The following is a 20,725-nucleotide window of genomic DNA, read 5'->3' as shown; positions in this document are numbered from 1 at the left end:
CAGGGAGGAGGGCAGGGGAGGGAGAGGCCATTCCCACCTGTCCTGCCCCAACCAGCCTAAGACCAGGCCTCCAGAGCCCTGCTGGCCCCTGCAGCTGCCTCCTCCTTCACCTGCCGGCCTCAGTCCCTTCCTGTTGATGCCTTCACTGAAGGCCAGCAAGATCTTTCTGGCATTTGAATCTAATCATGGTCTTCCTTTCTCCAGCAAGATCTTTCTGGCATTTGAATCTAATCATGGTCTTCCTTTCTCTAAACTCTGCAGTGGATTCCCCAAGACCTTCATCACCGCCCCTAAAATCTGAACCCCTAATCCGTGGCTCAGGGAGAATCTCCATTTCCCCCCTGGGGCCTCCCCCAGGCCCCAGGAGTTCCAGGGATACAGAACTCCCAGAACTTCCCCACACTCCCAGCTCCCACCCAGGCCAGGCCTCTTAAAGGCCGGTTCCATGTGAGATCTCCGGGCCTCAATGTAAGGGGCACACACTGGCTCTGGATTTCAGTCGTGGAGAGTTGCTCTAAGACCTCCCCCATGTGTTTGCCTGGGGAGGCCCTGCCAGTCCCCAAGTCCCAGGTCAAGCCTCATTGACCCCGTGAAGCCTCCCACCACCAGGCTTCTCTCCCTACAGAGTCAAAGCCCCTTCTGCAAATCAATCTCTTCTTTCCTTTGAGCCGGCTCCTGCGTAGCATCCGCCGTGGCTCATGGAGCTGTTTCTGAGCGTGTCTGAGCCAGGACAGGGGTTTGCCCATTGCTGCATGCCCAGCACCGAGCCAGGAGCCCATCTTCTGCACTCTGTCCCAGCCCCCTGTGTGTCCTCGCAGCTGCCCCGGCATGTGTGTGTGCCCATGCTGTAACTCGAGGCCCCATTTCTGCACCGCTCACCTGGATAAACCCTGCTCTGTTGTAAAGACTTAGATCAAGAGTCACGGCTGTGGAAGGTGTTACAGGTTGAGCTGCGTCTCCCGAAAACATACGTTCAAGTCCAAACCCCTAGGACCTGGTAACGTGACCTTATGTACAAATAGGGTCTTCGTAGCTGAAGAGAAGTCATGAAAAGGTCCTAGTGGAGGAGGGTGAGCCCTAGTCTAGTGATTGACATCCTTAGAAGAGAGAAATTTAAACAGGGAAGACGCAGGAACGACGGCCAGGTGAGGCCAGTGGCGGAGACTGGAGTGATGCAGCTACGAGCCAAGGGTTCCAGAGAATGCAGGTGCCCCCACGCCCAGGAGCAGGGGAGCATTTCCCCCGGGAACCATGCCTTTGTGTTGAACTGCCAGCCTCCAAACCGTGAGACAATCGTTTTCTGGTGCTTCAACCACTCAGTGGTGGCACTTCATGACAGCGGCTATGAGAAGCTGCTGCAGGCTGCCTGTCCTGAGACAGGAGCCTAGGATCCTCTCTGTCTTCTCTCCCTGTCAGGGTGGCTTCCTGTCAGCCCAGAAGCCCCTCTCTGTGGCAGGCGGCATCTGAGCAGGGTGGCCTCAAGGCCCTGGGATGGGCAGATCAGATCACATAATGTGAGCCCCACCCAGCATCCATCCACAGGGCCAGGGTGGCCTCACCGGAGATACCAGTCACCCTTAGATGTGTGGAGTGTAGGCCCTGACTTCCAGAAGCTCAGAGAAGGCAGAAACACACAGCAAAGACAAACCAGAGAGGGTCCTCTCCGTAGTTGGGGGTGCACAGTGAAAGGGGTGGTGTCCACACAGGGCTGGGCAGGAGACTAGGTCCCTCCATGAGAGACTGAGATGTGACTGGAGGCTCACACGGACACTGGGGAGCTGAGGGAACACGGCTCAGGAACGTCACCCCAGAGTTCAGGGGAGCTGCGCCCTGCAGCCCAAGGGTATGCTGGGTGTTTCTTCAAGGCTCCCCTGGAAGCGAATAAAGCAAGGAAAGTGTCCTCGTGCCCATGGAGAAACCGCGGGTCCTACACCTGCCTGTACGCAGGGCTGTGGCTCCTCTGAGAGTCACGATCCTGCTCCTCTTCCTTCAGCCTCACAGGCATCCAGGTCATCACCACATCCTCAGCCACAGGGGAGGTGATTCTGGGAGACATAGCTCCTGCAGTCTGTCATCCCTTGGAGAGGAAAGATGGTGGAGATGGAGTGAACGTTGGGCCCCTGGCAGTGACCACGACTTGGTCATCTGAGTGCCTGGGCCACCCCTTTGCCTGCCCTGAACATCCAGGTAGAGGGAAGAGCATTTCAAACGTAGGTCCCACAAGATGCAGCTGCATCTGTGACTCCGGATTCACACTCACTCTCTGAAGAGGGAGACAACAAAACCCACCATGTCTGTTTTTAGGGGGTTCTTTCTTGGGTCCTGACACAGTCCTTCTCTGACATTCTGTAATTAAATCCTGACGTGTAGGGTCAACATCATGACTGTACCTTACATTGGGTGCCAAGAAAGGCAGGAAGGAGGGGAAGCAAAACAATGTTTGAATCACAGGTGAGCGGGCGTCTTCTCTTTCACAGCAGGGTTCTCTCCTGTGAGCCTTGTTTCTGCACCTGGTTATTTGACACCATTGGTTTTCATGTCTTCTTTCTTCCATTAACCAGTCCATGTCCTCTCTGCCTTCACCTGCGTCCTCAACTAGCTGCAGATCTGTGCAAGGTGAGGGGACTAAAACTTTATCTCTAAAGGGCCTGGGTCATTAGTGGCCCTGCCCCTATTGGTTGGATATAGTTGTCCATTTCCAGTGGACCAGCCCAAGGGTATGGTGAGCGTTGCCTCAAGGCTCCCTTGAAAGTGAAAAAAGCAAAGAAAGAGTCCACTTGCAGTGGACCCAGGGCCCCACAGTGTGCTGCAGGACCCTGACCTTCGGTCACACTCCTCCCTGCTCCCATGGCAGCCTCTGGGCCTCCTCTTGGTCAGGAGCAGTCATCCCAGCAGCACAAGAGCCCCCCACTGCCTGTGGGGTCAGAGGCGTGGAGGAATCAAAGGTGCCAGACGGCCAGACTCAGCTTCCAGGTCAATGGGCTTTTGCTGTCTCCCTGGTACACACGTCTTCCTTGGGAGTTGAAATCATTAAACCTACAGAGCCCAGAATGAGGGGGACAAAATGCACATGTTTTGCTCATGTATGAACTGAGGTCATAGGAAAAGCAGCCTCTCCCAGTCACTTTCCTCATCCCCAAACCCATGGATTGTTTAGCTATGGGAGAAATAGCATCGTTTATTGGGCAGTAGGTGGTATGGGTTGAAATGTGTCCCTTAAAAATGATATGTTGACGTCCTAAACTTCAGTACCTGTGAATGCCACCTTATTTGCAGACGTAGTCACGTTAGGATGAGGTCATTAAGCTGGGTCCTGGTCCGTAGAACCAGAGTCGTCATAAAAAGGGGAAATTCAGATGCGAAGACACGCACAGAGGGAAGATATCATGAAGAGACACAGGGTGAAGGCCGTGTGGGGATTGGAGTGAAGCCACCACAAGCCAAGGGATGTCTGGGGCCACCGGAAGCTGGAGGAGGAAGGAAGGCTCCTGGCCCTAGAGGTTTCAGAGGGCGTGTGGTCCTGCCCTGCTGACACTGCCATGTTGGACGTTTAACTTCCAGAACTTAAAGGGAGACATCTTGGCTGTTCCAGCCATTCTGTTGTGGTCCCTTGTTGCTGCAGCCCTGGAACGTGCTGCTGCGGAGGTGATGTCACGTGAAAGGCACAGCAGAGGGTGAGGCCCCAGCGCGACGACAGCTGGAGGTCTGGACAGAGGCAAGAAGTGCAGACCTGTGTCCAGAGAGAAAATGACCCCGCCACCATCGAGGATAAACCGCTGCTCCTTCTGAGACGGCAGTGGTCCAGCCCAATCCCTTCCCACCAGAGGAGTGCCTGGGTCCCCAAGGAACGATACCATGTCAGTGTCCCCATGGGGAAGAGGCAGACGGGAGAGCCAGAGCCAGAGATGGAGACATGAGGCTGTACGCAGATTTCAGGGATGATGATGGGCCATGAACTGTGGAGTGTAGGTGGCTCCAAAAGGTGGAAAAGGCAAGAAAATGGGTTCTCCCTGGAGCCTCTAGAAGGATCCCCAGCCCCACCCCCACCCATGCCTTGCTTGTATCCCAGTGAGACCCACTGTGGACATTTGACCTCAGAACTGTAAAGAGAATCAATGTGTGTTGTTTCATAGCAGCAATAGGAAACTAACATGCTTGGTGTTTCACAGTTACATTTTTTTAATCCCCAGTAGGGCCCAGCAGCAAGCCAGAAGCTATTTCTCAAAAAACAGGAGAGGGCACGTGTTGCTCTAAAATCTTAAAGTTTACCTAGGCCTATACAGACGCCCTCTCAACCACAGAAACCCCAAGTGCCACCAATCTGCAGCCTCTCAGAGATCCAGCGGCCGGGGAGCTTGCATGGAGCACGAGCCATTGCTGAGCCTTCTCTTGTTCTGGGCACCCCTCAAAACTAGCGGCCTTTGGTTGCTTGGCAAATAGGCCAGACCAGCAAGCCCAAGGTGCATGGCTGGCCTGCAAAACCCGAGACTCCACACCCGCGATGGACTGGGCTCCTTCTCATGGTTGCAGTGACCAGATGCAATAGTTAGCCCATCTCCTCGGAAGGAATATTTTGGCATATCACAGACCACTGAATCCTTGGAGACTTCACCCACGTGGCAGCTTCCTGCACTTTTAGAGAGTGCAGTTCCTGGCATTGGCCCCGCTCAGGCCATGGAGGAGAAGGACAGGGCCGCCCCTGCACTTACAACACAGACCACGGCCCCACGAGCCCAGCTGGAGGGGAGAGGTACATGGCTCACGTCAGGAAAAGAGAGAACCAAAGAGCCTTCAAGACACAGAGAACAACCAAGCCAAGTTTGAGACCACCGGACGCATCTCCGGCAACAGGTAACGCCTGGGTTGGGGACGGGGGGAAGAGGCTCCTGAAACCTTAAAGTTTCCAGTGGAAGGTGAGGAGGCAGTTGGAGATTGATTCAGCTACTGGAGTGTTTGTCCCAGTTTCTGACTCAGAAAGTGTTTGAAACCTCCTCCCTGACTTTTAAGATTTCCAGAGCGGGGAAGACCCGCACCTCCTCTGCACCGTATTTGGCAGCTGGGCCCGCTAACTCCAGTCCTCTTTCAAGTCCTCGCTAACAAGGAGCCTGCTCCCCCGGTCACGTTTCTCATTTTACACAAGTAAACATCTTTTAATTGAAACTCCTGGGCATTTAACATTATTTAAAACTCCGCAAATTAAAAGCCTCATGGAACTCTGGTTACATCTCATAACCGGTGATTCCCGGACTGCTCCCTAATGATTTGGGAGATGTGGTGTAGCATCAGTAATTATAGGGTTGATTTAAAACCCAGTGATCGGGGTTGCCATTTCAAAGGGAGCCAAAAAGGCAATGCGTATTTGGACATCAAAGTAGCTTCTCAAGAGGAGAACCATCCAGGAAGCCTCGGAAGCCAAACTTCTAAGTTTTCACTTAATCGACAACAGCCATCGTGCTGGAATTTTCCCAGGCCTTGCCTTGTTTTTGAATCTAATATCGTCTCCAGTCTTAACCTCAACGGCTTACATGCATGCACTCAGACAGCCTTCCTCCACCCAGCAGCACCCTCCCTGGATTTGGAATTTGATGAAAGTGGCAGCTCACAGCTTTGCAGTGCTTAAGAACCACCTAGGAGCACTGACAAAACCTTCATGCTGTGAGCACCCACTGAAACTGTGGGGTGGGGCTTAGGGAAGCAGCACAGGTGAATCTGATGTGTTCTTCCAACCCCAGACTACATCCCCTCCTGGAAAGTTTGGCTTAACTATCCCTTGCTGTGTCTCTGCATCATCGTCGCTGAGAAGATGGGCTCCCCAGGCTTCTGGGCACAGCTACTGTGCTGTGGGTGTTAACAATGGCCACCTGGGCTTTCAAGATAGGTGGCAGGAGGGGAGATAAATGTCTGAGTCAGAAAGGCCTGGGCTTGGGTTGTATGACTTCAGCCTCATTGTCTCTGCACCGTCTGCAGAGGCCCGTCTCCCCGGCAGTGCTATTTTAGTCCTTATAAACACAGCCACCAGGGAACAAAGGCCATCAGAGTGCTCAGCCTGGCCCCACAGAAACCTCTCCAGGAGGCCATTTTTCCCACTCACTCCAAGGGCTCTGCTTTCAGGCCGGCCCCCTGCACCGCCCCCTGCCCGTTCCTCCTGTGCTGGAAATCTCTGTTCATTGACTTCTGCCCTGTTCAGCACCTTGGAGAGGTGACCCGGGTTTAAGGACGTGGCAGGGCTCTGGCCTCAGCACTCTGTTTTAAACAGGTCATTGGTGTTAACCTCCATACTTGACCCACAGCAAGAATAAGTAAGAAACATCCTCTGAGAACTAGGACACTGTGCCCTGAGTGGAAGGGGTCGCAACACATCCACCTTATTTGGCTGGTTTCAATGTAGAACCGAAAATTAGAAAGCTTTTTGAAAAACATACGAAAGAAAATTTGGGGGATCCGGGGCTGGGCAAAGAGTTCTTAGACATGACCCCAAAAGCACAAGCCCTCAAAGGAAAAATAATCCACTGAACTTCATCAAAATTAAAAACGTTTGCTTTATGAACAAAACTGTTAATGACGATAAAACAAGATGAAGCATTGGATGAAATATTTGCAAATCACATATACGACAAAGGACCGGCATCCTGAATGTATTTTAGCCGGAGGTGCCCTGTTGACGTACAACCCACAAGCCAGGTGGGTGTGTAGGTCCAGCTCCTGCCTCCCACCCCCCAGCACCCCAGAAGAGGCAGAGCTGACTCACACTGACTCACTGGTAGTGGGTGGGGTGGAAGTTTGGCTCTCCCTGGGCCTCACTGATGACTTCTCAATGGGGAACCAGCTCCCCTAACTCATTGCATGTGAATGGGCACCTCTGCCATCAGAGAGGGAGTAAGCTGAGGGCCAACTCACCCCTTTCAAAGGAATTAGGTGGGGGAAGCGGGGTGCTTCCTAGCTTCCTAGCCCCAGCCTGTAGCACTTACACATTCTCATTGATGTCGGGTGGGGCTCGGTCCTTCTGACACCATTTCTGCAGCGAGTCAGACCACCGGCTGGGTCTGTTCAGCATGGCTAGGGCACAGTGGAATGGAAGATAAACTCTCCCTGGGGCCCCACAGAAACTGCAAGTGGTGTGTGTGTGTGCGTTTGTGTGTGTGTGTTTGTTTATGTGTGTGCATTTGTGTGTGTGTTTGTGTGTGTGTGTTTGTGTGTTTGTGTGTGTGCATGTGTGTGTTTGTGTGTGTCTGTGTATGTGTGTGCGTTTGTGTGTGTGTGTGTGCGTTTGTGTGTGTATGTGTGTGCGTGTGTGTGTATGTGCATGTGTGCGCATTCGTGCATGTGTGCGCATTTGTGTGTATGCATGCGTTTGTGCGTGAGCGTTTGTGTGTTTGTGTGTGTGTTTGTGTTTGTGTATGTGTATGTTTGTGTGTGTGTTTGTATGTGTGTGTGTGTCTGTGTGTATGTGCTTGTGTGTGTATGTGTGTGTGTATGTGTGTGTGTATGTATGTGTGTGTTTGTGTGTGTGTATGTGTGTGTGTTTGTGTGTGGGTGTGTGTGCGTGTTTGTATGTGTGTGTGTGTGTGTGTATGTGTGTGTTTGTGTGTGTGTGGTGTGAGTATGTGTGTGTGTATGTGTGTGTGTTTGTGTGTGTGTGTGTGGTGAGTATGTGTGGTTTCCCTTCCTAAGAGTGTTTATGTTAAATTTTGTCAACTGTTCTCTTCAAGTAATATACACAAATGATTTATTAGCCTGGTCATATGGTGCAGTGCATTGATTTTGTTAATATCAAATACCTTTCATTCCCAGGACACACTTAACTTGATCTAAACTAAATAAACACGTACATTACACGTGTTTATTTACCTCTATGTAAATATAGTATATATGTATATAATATGAATAGATAACATAAATGTGTATTTATATGTATATGTTTTTATATACAACATTCATATATTTGCATTTTTTATATATATCGCTGGGTTTACTTAGTTCCTATCTTGTGGAAGATATCTGTGCTCGTGGATTTTGTTCCTGAGGGATGTTCTGAATTAATATTTGTCTGTTTTTTTCCACTGTCTTTGTCTAGTTTCAGTGTCGTGGAAATGCTGACCTCATAAAAAGAGTTGGGAAATGTTTCCATTTCTGTTTTTAAGAAGAGATTGTGCTGTGTCTCCTTTAAATGCTTCAAAGAATTTATCATGAAAACTCTCACCTGTAGATTTATTTGCTAAGGGAATTTAATTGGGAATCTATACTATATTAGGTATAGCATACATTTGGTTACCTATTTCATATTCAATGTAACTGGGTACTTTGTGGTTTTCAAGGGAATCAGACATTTCATCTGCTTGTCAAGTGTGTGTGTAAAGTATTTGCAGTATTCTCTTATTAGTCTTTTAATGTCTGTGAGGGCTGTAGTGAAATACCTTGTTTCATTCCTGATATTGGTACTTCGTATCTTCTTTCTTATTTTCTTTTTCTGTCTTGCTATAGATTTATCAATCCTATTATTCTTTTTAAATAAACAAATTGGCTCCATTGATTTTATCTTTTTTTGTGGTTTTAATTCTATCAATTTCTACTTATCTTCATTATTTCCTTTCTTCTACTCATTTTGAATCTATTTCTTATTTTTAGTTAATACTTTTTATTTTTAGTTAAGTTTTTTATTTTTAGTTAATGTAGTTAGTTAATAAATCACAAAGATAATTTGTGGTTTCAAGTTATTGAAAGTCAGAAGACATACCTATGTATTATTTTGTATGTATTATTTTATTATTTATAAGTGACTCTAAAAATTGTTCAGAATCCTCTTTTGTAGTTCGAGAAAACCGTGAACTCAGGTTAGTACTGGCCTGGTCTATTTTTCAGAAGTTCATATGAATGCAGTAAAATCTGAGAAGCCAAACCATAAAATCCAATGAAGTATGTCTACACAGAGTTCATAGATAAGTGTTAACAGGATGTTATATGAAAAAACAATTTCGAACAAAAAATTAGTAGTAATAATTTAAAGTTATGTTTGCTTGCTGATTTTAATGATAATAACATTACTAATTTTACTTTTTTAAAATAAGGTGAAAGCTTAAATTATTGATTTGTGAACATTCTTGTGTAATGTCAGCTTTCAATGCTATACATTTTACTCTAAGCCACTGTTTTGGCTGCTTCCCACACAGTTTTATGTGTTGCATTTTAGTTTTCATTCAGTTCACAATTTTTTTTAATTTCTCATGAATTTTCCTCTGTGACTCATGGTTTATTTCATAATACGTGCTTTAACTTTTTTGTGTGTTTGATGAGTTTCATATTACCTTACGTTATTCATTTCTAGCCTAATTCCATTATGGATACAGAAGACACTGTGAAATGCAAAGTATTTATTTTTTGTGACCCAGGATTTGGCTTATTTTGCACTATGTGCCGGTGAAAGTATGTTTATTCTGCTGCCAGTAGTGAAGTATTCCATAAATAACAATCAGATTCAGTTGGTTGATGGAGTTTTTACATTCTTCTAGAGCTCACTTAGCTTCTGTTACTAGCACTATTTGCCACTGACAGAAGAAGAGTATTGAAGTCTCCAACGGTGTGAATCAGTCTATTTCAGTCTATTTCTTTTTTTTCCTCTCTTTTCTTTTCTTTTTTTTTTTTTTTTTGAGATGGGGTTTTACTCTTGTTGCCCAGGCCGGAGTGCAATGGCACGATCTCCACTCACCGCAACCTCTACCTTCTGGGTTCAAGCGATTCTCCTGCCTCAGCCTCCAGAGTAGCTGGGATTACAGGCATGTGCCACAATGCCTGGCTAATTTTGTACTTTTAGTAGAGACAGAGTTTCTCCACGTTGGTCAGCCTGGTCTCGAACTCCCAACCTCAAGTGATCTGCCTGCCTTGGCCTCCCAAAGTGCTGGGATTAAAGGTATGAGTCACAGCGCCCAGTCAAATTAGTCTATTTCTTATTTTATTTCTGTCAGTGTTTGCTTTATGCATTTTTAAGCACTATTGTTAGGTGCATTCAAGTTTATGATGATGTTATATATTCTTGGTGGGTTGATATTTTATTATGTTTTGTTCCTCTTTATCTCTGGGAATTTTCTTTGTTGTGAAGTCTAATTTATCTGATATTAAAATTGCCACTTAAAGTGGAAAGTGGAAATCTTGTTAATACACAGGTCTCTTTCCTCTCACCCCTTTATGTTGTAATCATCTTACTGTTACATCTACATACATTGAAACCCCTATCAGAAAATGGTACTACTTTGCTTTTGATTGCCAAATGTAGTTTAAATAACTCAGTAGAAAAAATAGTCTATTATATCTTCCCAATTATTTATCATTTTCATTGCTAATTTTTCATTCCTGAGTTTCCAAGTTTTCTTTTGGCATTATTTTTTTTTCTGAAGAACTTTCTCTATAAATTCTTTTAAATCAAGTTTGCAAGAAATAAAGTCTCAGTTTTCCTTCACCTTAGGACAGCTTTATTTCACTTTATTCTTGAATGATATTTTCACTGTATTTACATTTTTGAGCAGATAGTTCTCTTCTTCAGCACTTTAAAAATGTTCTTTTACCTCCCTCTGTCCTTCATAATTTATGAATAGAAATCCACAGTTAATAAAATTGTTGTTATTCCATAAGTTTTCACGCATCTTCTCTGGATGCTATCAATATTTTTCTATTATTCTTAAATGTTGGCATTTGTATCATGATGTGTTTGGTTGTCGATGTCTTTTCTTTTTAATCTTTTTTTCCTCTCTTTTTCACGTTGGTTAATTTCTATTACTCTATTCTTCATCATCTCCAGCCTCCTATTGAGCCTATTTAGTGGATATTTAACTTGGGTTTTCATTGTTTTAAGTTATAAAATGGTTATCTGGTTCTTCTTTATATCTTCTGGTTCTTTGTTGTGGTTGCCTCTTTTCCATTTGTTTCGAGAATGTTTATGCTTACTTGTTGGGGCATATTTATAATAGCTGTTTTACAGCTTTTGTTAGATATGTCCAACATCTGCTTCATGATAGTATCGCCATCTGTTGTTTATTTCCTTGCAAATTGTGATTTTCTTCGTTCTTTGTATACTGAGTAATTTTGGGCTATATCCTGGATGTTTTGCATATTTCATTATGATAACCTGAGTCGTGTTTAAATGCTATTTAAAAGTCAAAAAATGTTGATGTTTTTGTTTTCATAAGCAATTGCCTCAGCTGAATTCAGGCCTGCTGTTCCAACAGCTTTTGGTTGGTTGTGGCTCAAGGATCAGTTTCATTTTCAAAAATTTCACAAAGCTATTTAATGTATTCCATGTGTTCAGCACCCAATAGTGAGTCTGATATTAGAAGGATAGACTATTTTGCAGTTCACTTCTCGATATCTACATATACCATTTAAGATCAGATACACATAAGCACATCTTGAGGAGGAGCCCAGGGATTCACACACAGGCCCTGAGGTCACTTTCCCAAGCTCCTGCCTCTCCACAAGCTTCTTGGTACATTTCAGCTTTCTTTTTATTCCTCAGCCAGTTATCCCACTCCACCACCCATTCCTGTAACTGCTCTTACAGATTAAGCGAAGCAGGAGGAGCAGACAAAGAGAAGAAAAGCAAAGAGGGTTTCCCCACCCTCCTGAGAGCACAGCTTCTTTGGCAGGAGAGGAAGGCATCCCTTCTAGGTAGTTTTGGCTCCTAGGGACTCATGTGGCGGCTGCTGTCTTGCCACCATGGCAAGACATGGGAGCATGGAAGAACAGTGTAAAGAGAAAAGGGGAAGTGAACAATTTCATCACCCCTCTGAGTGCCCATAGGCACCTTGCCTAACTAGACGGTGCTCCTGGGGTTCTGTCTGTCTGTACTCAGGTGGGCACTTTGGGGTTCCAGGATGTACTGAGTTCAGGGTGCAGGATTCCGGAGTGGGGAATTCAATGCGTGCAGGTGATATTGAATTCAGTACTCAGTATTCAGTACTTTGAATACTGACTCTTTTTTTCTTCCAATCTGCCTGCTACTATTTACTTTTCTGAATCATCAAATGACTGTTCCATGCATCCTGCCTGGGTTTTTTTCTTTCTTTCTTTCTTCAGTGGGAGAGACAGGGTGGAGTGGGCTTACTCCATTTTGTCCACAACCAGAACTGCCACATGTTTTTGTTTTAAATTGTATTGTTGCACCACAGTAATGTGATGCAGTCTGTACACACAGACACACATGTGTGTGCACAAACACACACTGACTTCAAAGCTTCAGTCAAGTCTGCTAAAGACGCTAACATCTGGTAGGAATGATATTAAGGTGAATCCAGAAAGATGTCTATTTCCCTTAGACAGCTCACATGAAGGGTGGAGACATCCGAAACTCACTTTGAAGCTATTTTTATTTCCTAAAACGAAAAACTAAATCATTTTATGGCCGTAATTAAAATGTAACCCCCACAAATCCCTGATTGTAAAGTCTATGGCCAAATCTGGGCACAGGCAAACACACAAAATGGTAACGGATTAACTGGAAAGTTATTTTGCTGCAATACAGAGCTGATTGGATTCAAGTCCGTGAGTATTTTTTTCTTTCTTTACCAGTTCAATTCACCAAGACGATATTGAATAAAAGAACAATGTCAGACATTCCTTGAATTGGATGTTTTTGACCAGGTAACTTTGAAAAGCCACCTTCCCATGTCTCAAGGCATATCTGGGTCGAGAGGTGCCACCCAAGCATTCAGTGTTTAAATGTGAGGACAGAAAGCAGGGCAAAGAACAGGGCACCGTTTGTGCAGAGCACTCTTTGAAGCTGTCTCCAATCAAAGTCTCCTTTGTGTCCCAGGCACCTGCTTTTCATTTCCAGGACACTGCTTCTACCTTGGTCTCACGTAGCAAGTTAAAAGAGCCTGTCAAAAGAAATCTGGATTTGTTTCCAATCAGTTTACATCATGTTCAGGTGACATGACAAGTTTTATAATTAAATTTCCTTGACTCCTACCCCGTCAGGTGCACCGTAGACACTTCTCACAGATGTGTTTTCACACACACAATAGCAATGTGGTTGTAATGTTAACACCTCTTTGGATGAGTGGGTGATGTTTACAAAGGGAATCATCTGATGTTCTAATTTGTCAGCATAGGCTAAATGGGAGAAAAAATAAATAATGCGTATTTGTTTCAACCATTTGTCTATCAAGTATTCGCTGAACATCTAAGTGGCCCAAGGGCTCTCACCTAGGCACTGGAGTCTGTGTGTTGCAGAGTGATTTTTATCAGCTGAAACTTAGATGGACTGAAACACAGCTTTTGTCATCTTTCCTCAAACTAGCCTAGTTTCTCTGTGGAGCTCTCACTCCACCACACTGAAATAGAAACTTTAACCTTGGCAATTTAAGGTATACACACTCGAATTAGTACTTCTCATTAATTTCAACTGGAAACAAATCCTCTCATGGATTGTGGCTCACTCTTCCTTCTCCTTGGTGATCCCCCATTAAGAATGGGAAAGGACTGTAATTTGAGGGGTGGAGAGAGATATCAAATCCCCAGTTTCCTTCTTTTGCCTGCTGGCATCAGTGAATCGTAAGTCAAATGACTGGTGCTGGGTAAACAGTTTTTCTTTCCTCTGCCTGGGCTGACGGTGGCAAACGTCCACCATGGCCTGCAGATTGCATGGCACCTGTTTATATCAACAGCATCCTTCTCCATGACCAGAAGGGACCTTTCATTCTTCCCACATTTTCTCACAAGGAAAATACTTAACCATTGCTCCATTCCAACCTGGATTTGCAGGAGTTGAGACCCTCTCTGCCTCAACATGTCTGGTGGTAGAGTACCCATGGCAGCTGCTCAGCCTCTTCCACAGGTCCTCTCCTTTGTAAGGCTTGCTTCCTGTGCAGGCTTCATCCGGAACACTAGGAAAAGTCCTTTCTGTCTCAGATTTCCCAACACAATTTCTATCATTCTCTCTCCGAGGCCCACACCAGTGACTAACTCTGTTGCTTGGCAGCCCTACCTCCAGGATGGCCTGTCTTCAAACCCTCTTGCTAGTGGCAGTTTATAACACACAATTATGCTCAGATCTTTCCAGCTGTTAGGCTTTTGGGACCCCACTTACCTTGTCTTAATTTTAACACTGATCCATTTCTTATTCGTGGCACTGGCATTCAAAACTGATATGGTTTGGTTCTGTGCCCCCACCCCCAAATTTCATCTGGTGGCTCCCATAATTCCACGTGTTATGGGAGGGACTTGGCAGGAGATAATTGAATCATGGGCATGGGTTTTTCCCATGCTGTTCTCAAGATAGTGAATAAGTCTCACAAGATCTGATGGTTTTAAAAATGGGAGTCTCAGCAGGGTTCAGTGGCTCACGCCTGTAATCCCAGCACTTTAAAAGGCTGAGGCGGGTGGATCACGAGGTCAAGAGATTGAGACCATCCTGGCTAACTCGGTGAAACCTAGTCTCTACTAAAAGTACAAAAATTAGCTGGACACGGTGGCACCCACCTATAGTCCCAGCTACTCAGGAGGCTGAGGCAGGAGAATTGCTTGAACCCGGGAGGCAGAGGTTGCAGTGACTCAAGATCGTGCCACTGAACTCCAGCCTGACGACAGAGTGAGACTCCATCTCAACAAAAAAAAAAAAAAAAAAAGAGGATGGGGGAGTCTCCCTGCACAAGCTCTCTCTCTCTTTGCCTGCCACCATCCACTTAAGATGTGACTTGCTCCTCCTTGCCTTCCACTATGATTATGAGGACTCTCCAGCCATTTGGAACTGTAAGTCCAATTAAACCTCTTTCTTTTGTAAATTGCCCAGTCTCAGGTATGTCTTTATCAGAAGCATGAAAATGGACTAATACAAAGACTTATATATCTGTTGTATATTTCAAGACCTTACTATGGGGAGAAAAGGTCAAATAGCAGATTCTGTTTCTGCCTACAAGCAACCTCTGAAGCAATAGCTGTAGTTATGTAAGGGCCATTGGAATAAACCCATTGTCAAGGAAAGTTCCCTTGACAAATATTTTCAGATAAAAAAGAGACAAATCCTTCAAGAATATCAGTCCTTTGGACAAGCACATTAATTAGGGTAGGCGGAGCCATAGTAACAACAGACCTGTCCGAATGCCAGTGGCTTAGAGATAAAGTGCGTTTTTGAAAATCACTAAAAGTCCTGGGTTTTTGCATAATCCAGTGGGAAAGCTCTCCTCTGGGGTCCTGGCTGACGGTTGTTCCATGTATTTTGCTCAAGACCACACCGTTAGCCAGAGACGGGAAAGGGATGGCGTGCACATATGGGGTGTGTTCTGGGTCAGAACTATTCCATGAGCTATGACTCCGTCCTGCAGTCCCTCCTAACTGCAAAGGGATCTGGAAAGGGTGGGCCACTGTGTATCCAAGAAGAGGAGTAAATGAATTTTGGTGAACATCACTGTCACGGTTTGACTTTCTGGTCACCAAATATCCATTTGTCAATTCCATCACATATAGAACACATTCCTCCACTGATAGGTTTTGGCTGTGTCCCCACCCAAATCTCATCTGGAATTGTAGCTCCCACAATCCCCATGTGTTTGGGAGGGACCCGGTGGGAGATAAGTGAATCAAAGGGGTAGTTTCCCCCACACTGTTCTCGTGGTAGTGAATAAGTCTCATGAGATCTGACGGTTTGATAACCAGGGGAGACAACCAAGGTCCCATCCAGCTCAGTGTTCAGGATTTGCAGAAGATGCCGAGTCCTCTTTCAGATCCAAATATGGATCACCTCACTCCAGGGACCTAGGAAGTAAAAAGAGAAGTGACGTGTCTCCCCATCACCCTGTCCAACATCCACCCAACATGAAACACTAGAGCCAGCCAGGCAAGGGTATCTGTGCACAGCAGGCCCTGGTCCATGCAATGATAGATAGCCTGGAAGGCTAGGCCTAGCTCCCCTGCCCAACGTGGGAAGCTGTTCCATTAGGAAGTCCTCTGCCTGTCATTCCTCATGCCCCGACCTCATATTCTGGAAGGTGCCCTATTGTCCACCACCATCTACAGCCACATCTACCCTGGGCACAGTCAGTATGTCTCCCATGGGGACTGCACAGCTTGTCCGGCCCACTTCCTACTGTGCAAGCTCAGGGAATCCAGAATCATTTTAATGCTCATACCATAAAAGCCTTCTGTAATACAGGTGTGTTTCTCCTCTAACAACAAAACTGAGGGGGCTTAGTGGAATTGGGAAAAATCATTTCCAAGTGCCAATAATCATACCAAAAGATTTTTGCTTTTTTTCCCCCCTAGACATAGTAAATATCCATTAGTTTTTAGTTTCTCTATTCTCATACTCTTCTCTCTCTGTATCAATTTAATGGCAACTTCCTTGAGGTTATCAGAGGAAAAAAAAAAAGAGGATTTGGTAAATAGACAGTATCCTTAATCTGTTCTTTGCTGCCTGGTTAACCTTTTTTTTTTTTGGTTGAATTGAGAAGTCTTAATGGGGTTTTGAAGCTCAATGCCTTTTCCATCTTGTTTCCTGCTGTTTGGGATCCAGAAGCACTTTTCCAACCTAAATTTTTGGATGATCTGTATCCCCTTTAATTTTTATTTGCAGACTATTTCATTCTTCCCCAAGCTTGCCTCTTTCTTGTACATGTGGGCTGTGACAAGGAGCAAGCAGCTCACACATTCATAGTCTGGCTCTTCCCTGCCCAGCGCAAGCCTCCACTGTGGCTGCCTCTGCTGTTCTACCCAGACGCATCTCTCCCGAATGTGGCATGTGAGAATATCCTGTGCTGATTACCGAATGCTAAGCCGATGCCATCTACTTTAAATTTTTGATGCTGCAGCATTGCACTTCAGTATACCAAGTTCTGTCATCATTGTGGTATACTAGGAAGAGATTACAAATAGATCCTGAAATGTTAATGTCTTAAAAAATAAGAAAATGATTTCCTTTTCAATGAACACTTCTTGACTTGTCTCCAGGGTAGCAGTCAACTCTCTTCCACACAGTCCTGGGATCCAGGCAGACAGTGGTTCTGCTTTCTCAACATGTGGCTTTCCAGGTGCCCTGCATTTGCTAGGAGAGGAGAAGGTCATGAAGAGGCACAGCAGCTGTTCCATGGGTCAGGCAGGGCAGGGTGTGCACCACTTCCTCTGACAATCCACTGGATGGAAAACAGTCACATGGCCACCGCTGACCACAAGGGAACTGCAAAATGCAGTCGGAGGAGTGCGCAGGAAAAAGCAGAAATGTGTTTTCCTGAGCAGTTCAGTTTGTGCTACAGAGAGGCTGCTAGGAAAAGATTTCTAAAGCCGCACTGTCTGAAGGCACATGCACAGGGTCTTGGCAGCACCCTGGGGCCAGGGCCAGAGGCACTCGGCGCTTCTTGGAAACTTTGGAAGGGAGGTGCATCTGTATTTCTACAGGAGAGAGGAGTGTGAGGTTGTGTGGACAGCGGGTGAGGACAGAATTCTGGGCAGAGGGAGTGGTGTAGGTAGAGGCTAAGCTTGCAAAACCGAGACAGTTGACAAAGATACAAATAAGTTGGGATGGGTGGGACACAGGTAGGTGGATAAAGGAGAATGAAGAGTTGGATAGGGGCCTCGGGAAGACAGTGGGGGAAGGGCATGGGGAAGAGGGGAGGAGAGGCCTGGAGGAAAAGAGCAGGGGAGGGGCTTGGAGGAGGGACAGTTAATGTAAATTTTCCAAGACCAGTGGCCAATCAGGCAAATTATGCTGAACCTAGAAAGAAACATGGATACAATTAAACCACATTCCTCATTACCTCAGGCCCCAGTAACTGAAATTCACATGACACAGGTGGGCTGGTGTGGGAGGAAAATGGTTGGTACTGTCTGGCTTGTGCCTGTCTGCTTTGATCTAATCCATTTCCCTGAGGGCCCCCACCCTGCCCCGCTAATGGGATTGTGCTTGCCTGCAGATTTGTCCTTCTATGATCCCAGCTCCCTTAAAAGGGCCAGATGTTGTCAGTGAAGAGGGACTTCAGAGTGGAAACAGGACCGACAGTGGGCTTTTAAAAATATGATTTTGAAAAACAAAAATAGGATTTACAAAACTCGCCCTCTAATTACCAGTGAGACGTAGATGGGTGCGGGCACCTGCAGGGGGAGGGTGCCACTTGTTCCTGTGGAGTCTGTGCTGTCCCTCCAGTTAGGCCTAGATCCCTGCCTCCTGCCCAGGCTGGCTCCTGACATCTCCTGGGCCACCTGGAGCTCAGGGCCTCAGAGAATCACAGCCCTGGCCAGGGTAGACACCGAGCACTTTTTAAAATGTATTTTTCTTTTTTGAGATAGAGTTTTGCTCTGTCGCCCAGGCTGGAGTGCAGTGGCACGATCTCGGCTCACTGCAACCTCTGCCTCCTGGGTTCCAGTGATTCTCCTGCCTCAGCCTCCCAGGTAGCTGGGATTACAGGCACACACCACTATGCTCGGCTAATTTTTGTATTTTTAGTAGAGACGGGGTTTTACCATGTTCACCAGGCTGGTCTCGAACTCCTGACCTCAGGGGATCCGCCTGCTTTGGCTTCCCAAAGTGCAAGGATTACAGGGGTGAGCCATGGCACCCGGCCTAAAAGACGTTTTCCTATCATTGGACTGTAAGTTCTGCGGCAGGGGTCGCCGTGAAACTAACAAGCAAAAGACAGATAAAGGGTGTGCTTCTCAAGGTAATTCACCCTTTGGGGAATTATGGTGATTCTATCATTCAGTGAAAAGCTTTTCATGTCACAAAGACATCAAGAGGAACCTGATCTATCTTTAAAACAATTGAGAAAATAGAACAAAACTGTTTAAAGAGAGATTATGAGCCAACAAGAGAAAACCGTGGAAAACAAAAACCATCCAGAACCAAAGGCTATGTTAGAAGCAGTACAGTTCGGTGGGTAAGATGGGGAACTGACTCCAGTCAGATAGATGGTAGTTATGTCATCTGGACGAAGACAAAGGAAATACAAGATGTAACTGGCATTTTTGAAGAACTAAACAGAAAAAATATATGTAGACATATAACAAAAGAAAGCTTTCCTGAAGTAATAAAATACTTGAAAGTGCAGATCAAAACAGTATGCCATAGCCTAAGAGAGAAATAATAGAAAAGAATCAACACTGCACAGATTCAGAAGAAGACATGAATATCCAGGAAAATCATATGAGGATCTTTAAGGGAGGTTGGGAGGTGGAACTGAGTTTGGCCTTAGATTTCCTATCAGCAACAGTCAAGAAAAGACACCCCAAACGCAGGAGGGCAATCTTTATACAAAGGAAAGAAGGCAAATTATCCTTTCACTGTAAAGATAAGAGACAGACATTCCCATATGCAAAAATACAGAGATAATCATACTCAAAAGTCCTTCTTGGGAAGAAGAATCCAGCTCACAAAGGGGGGAGCCTGAATGAACACAAATGGAGAAGCAGCATCCAATAACTAAGAACGAACACTGAAGCCATTAAATATTAAACTAAATTTAACTGTGAAAGCTGTGGGCTGGGTGGATTCCAAGCAGGAGGCATAGCTATTAATACAAACAAAATAAAAGTTATAGCATAATAGAAATGGGGCAAAGTGTAATTGTGTTAATTATTCACTTTGATGGGAGAGGGTCAATTACTACCGTACAAATTTTAAACACATACATAAAAATATGCAATGATTATATTTTCAACGGAGATGCCAAAACCTTTCAGTGGGAAAAGAATAGACTTTCATCATTCATGCTGGAACAACTAGATATGCCAAAGAATGGAGTTAAACTGCAAATGCACAACACATATAAAAATTAACTGAAAATGAATCATAGGTCTAATGAAAGACTTAAAACTATAGAAAATTTAGAAGAAAACATAGGAACGAGTCTTTGTGATCTTGGCGTAAGCAGTATTTTCTTGGATATGACATCAAAAGCACACGCAACAAAATTAAAAATAGATTGAACTTTATCAAAATTAAAATTTTGTACTTTTCATAATACTATCGAGAAAGTAAAAGAATCCACAGAATGTGGGAAATATTGGCAAATAATATATCTGATAAGAGACATGTAACCAAAATATATAAAGAACTCTTACAACTCAATAATAAAAATATTTTTAAAAACTATATTTGAAAATTGGCAAAGGATTTGAAAAGTCATTTTCCAAAGAAGCTATGCAAATAACCAATAAATACAGGGAAAGAGTCTAAACATAATTAGACTTTAGAAAAATGAAAGTCAAAACCACAATGAGATGATGGCACCAACACCCACCACGATGACCATTACCAAAAGGACAAAAGCAACAAGTGTCGGTGAGAATGTGGAGAAGTTGGAATCCTCCTACACTGTGTGTGAGAATGGAAAATGGTGAAATCGCAGTTAAACCCAGTTCGACTGTTCCTCGAAATGTCAAACATAGAATTATCACATGATCTAATGATTCCCCTACAAGAGGAATGGAAACATTTGTACACAAGAGCTTGTGCACAAATGTTTCCAGCAGCGCTCTTCACAAAAACCAAAAAGTGGAAATGATGCAAATGTCTGTCAACAGATGAGTGGATAAATCAAATGTGGTGTATTCAGACAATGGAATATTGCTTGGCCATGAAAAGGAATGAAACCAATATAGCCTAGTGGATGAGCCTCCAAAATACTATGCAAAGGGATGGAAGCCTTTCACAAAGGCTGTATATGTGTATGATTCCATTTGGATGAAAGGCCCAGAATAAGCAAATCTATAGAGACAGAAAATAGATCTGTGCTTGCCAGGGGCTGGGACCTGG

This window comes from Theropithecus gelada, chromosome 10, assembly GCF_003255815.1.
Source record: "Theropithecus gelada isolate Dixy chromosome 10, Tgel_1.0, whole genome shotgun sequence".
Lineage (NCBI taxonomy): Eukaryota > Metazoa > Chordata > Mammalia > Primates > Cercopithecidae > Theropithecus > Theropithecus gelada.
The sequence above is the reverse complement of the archived record's forward strand: the minus strand, read 5'-3'. Positions refer to the sequence as shown.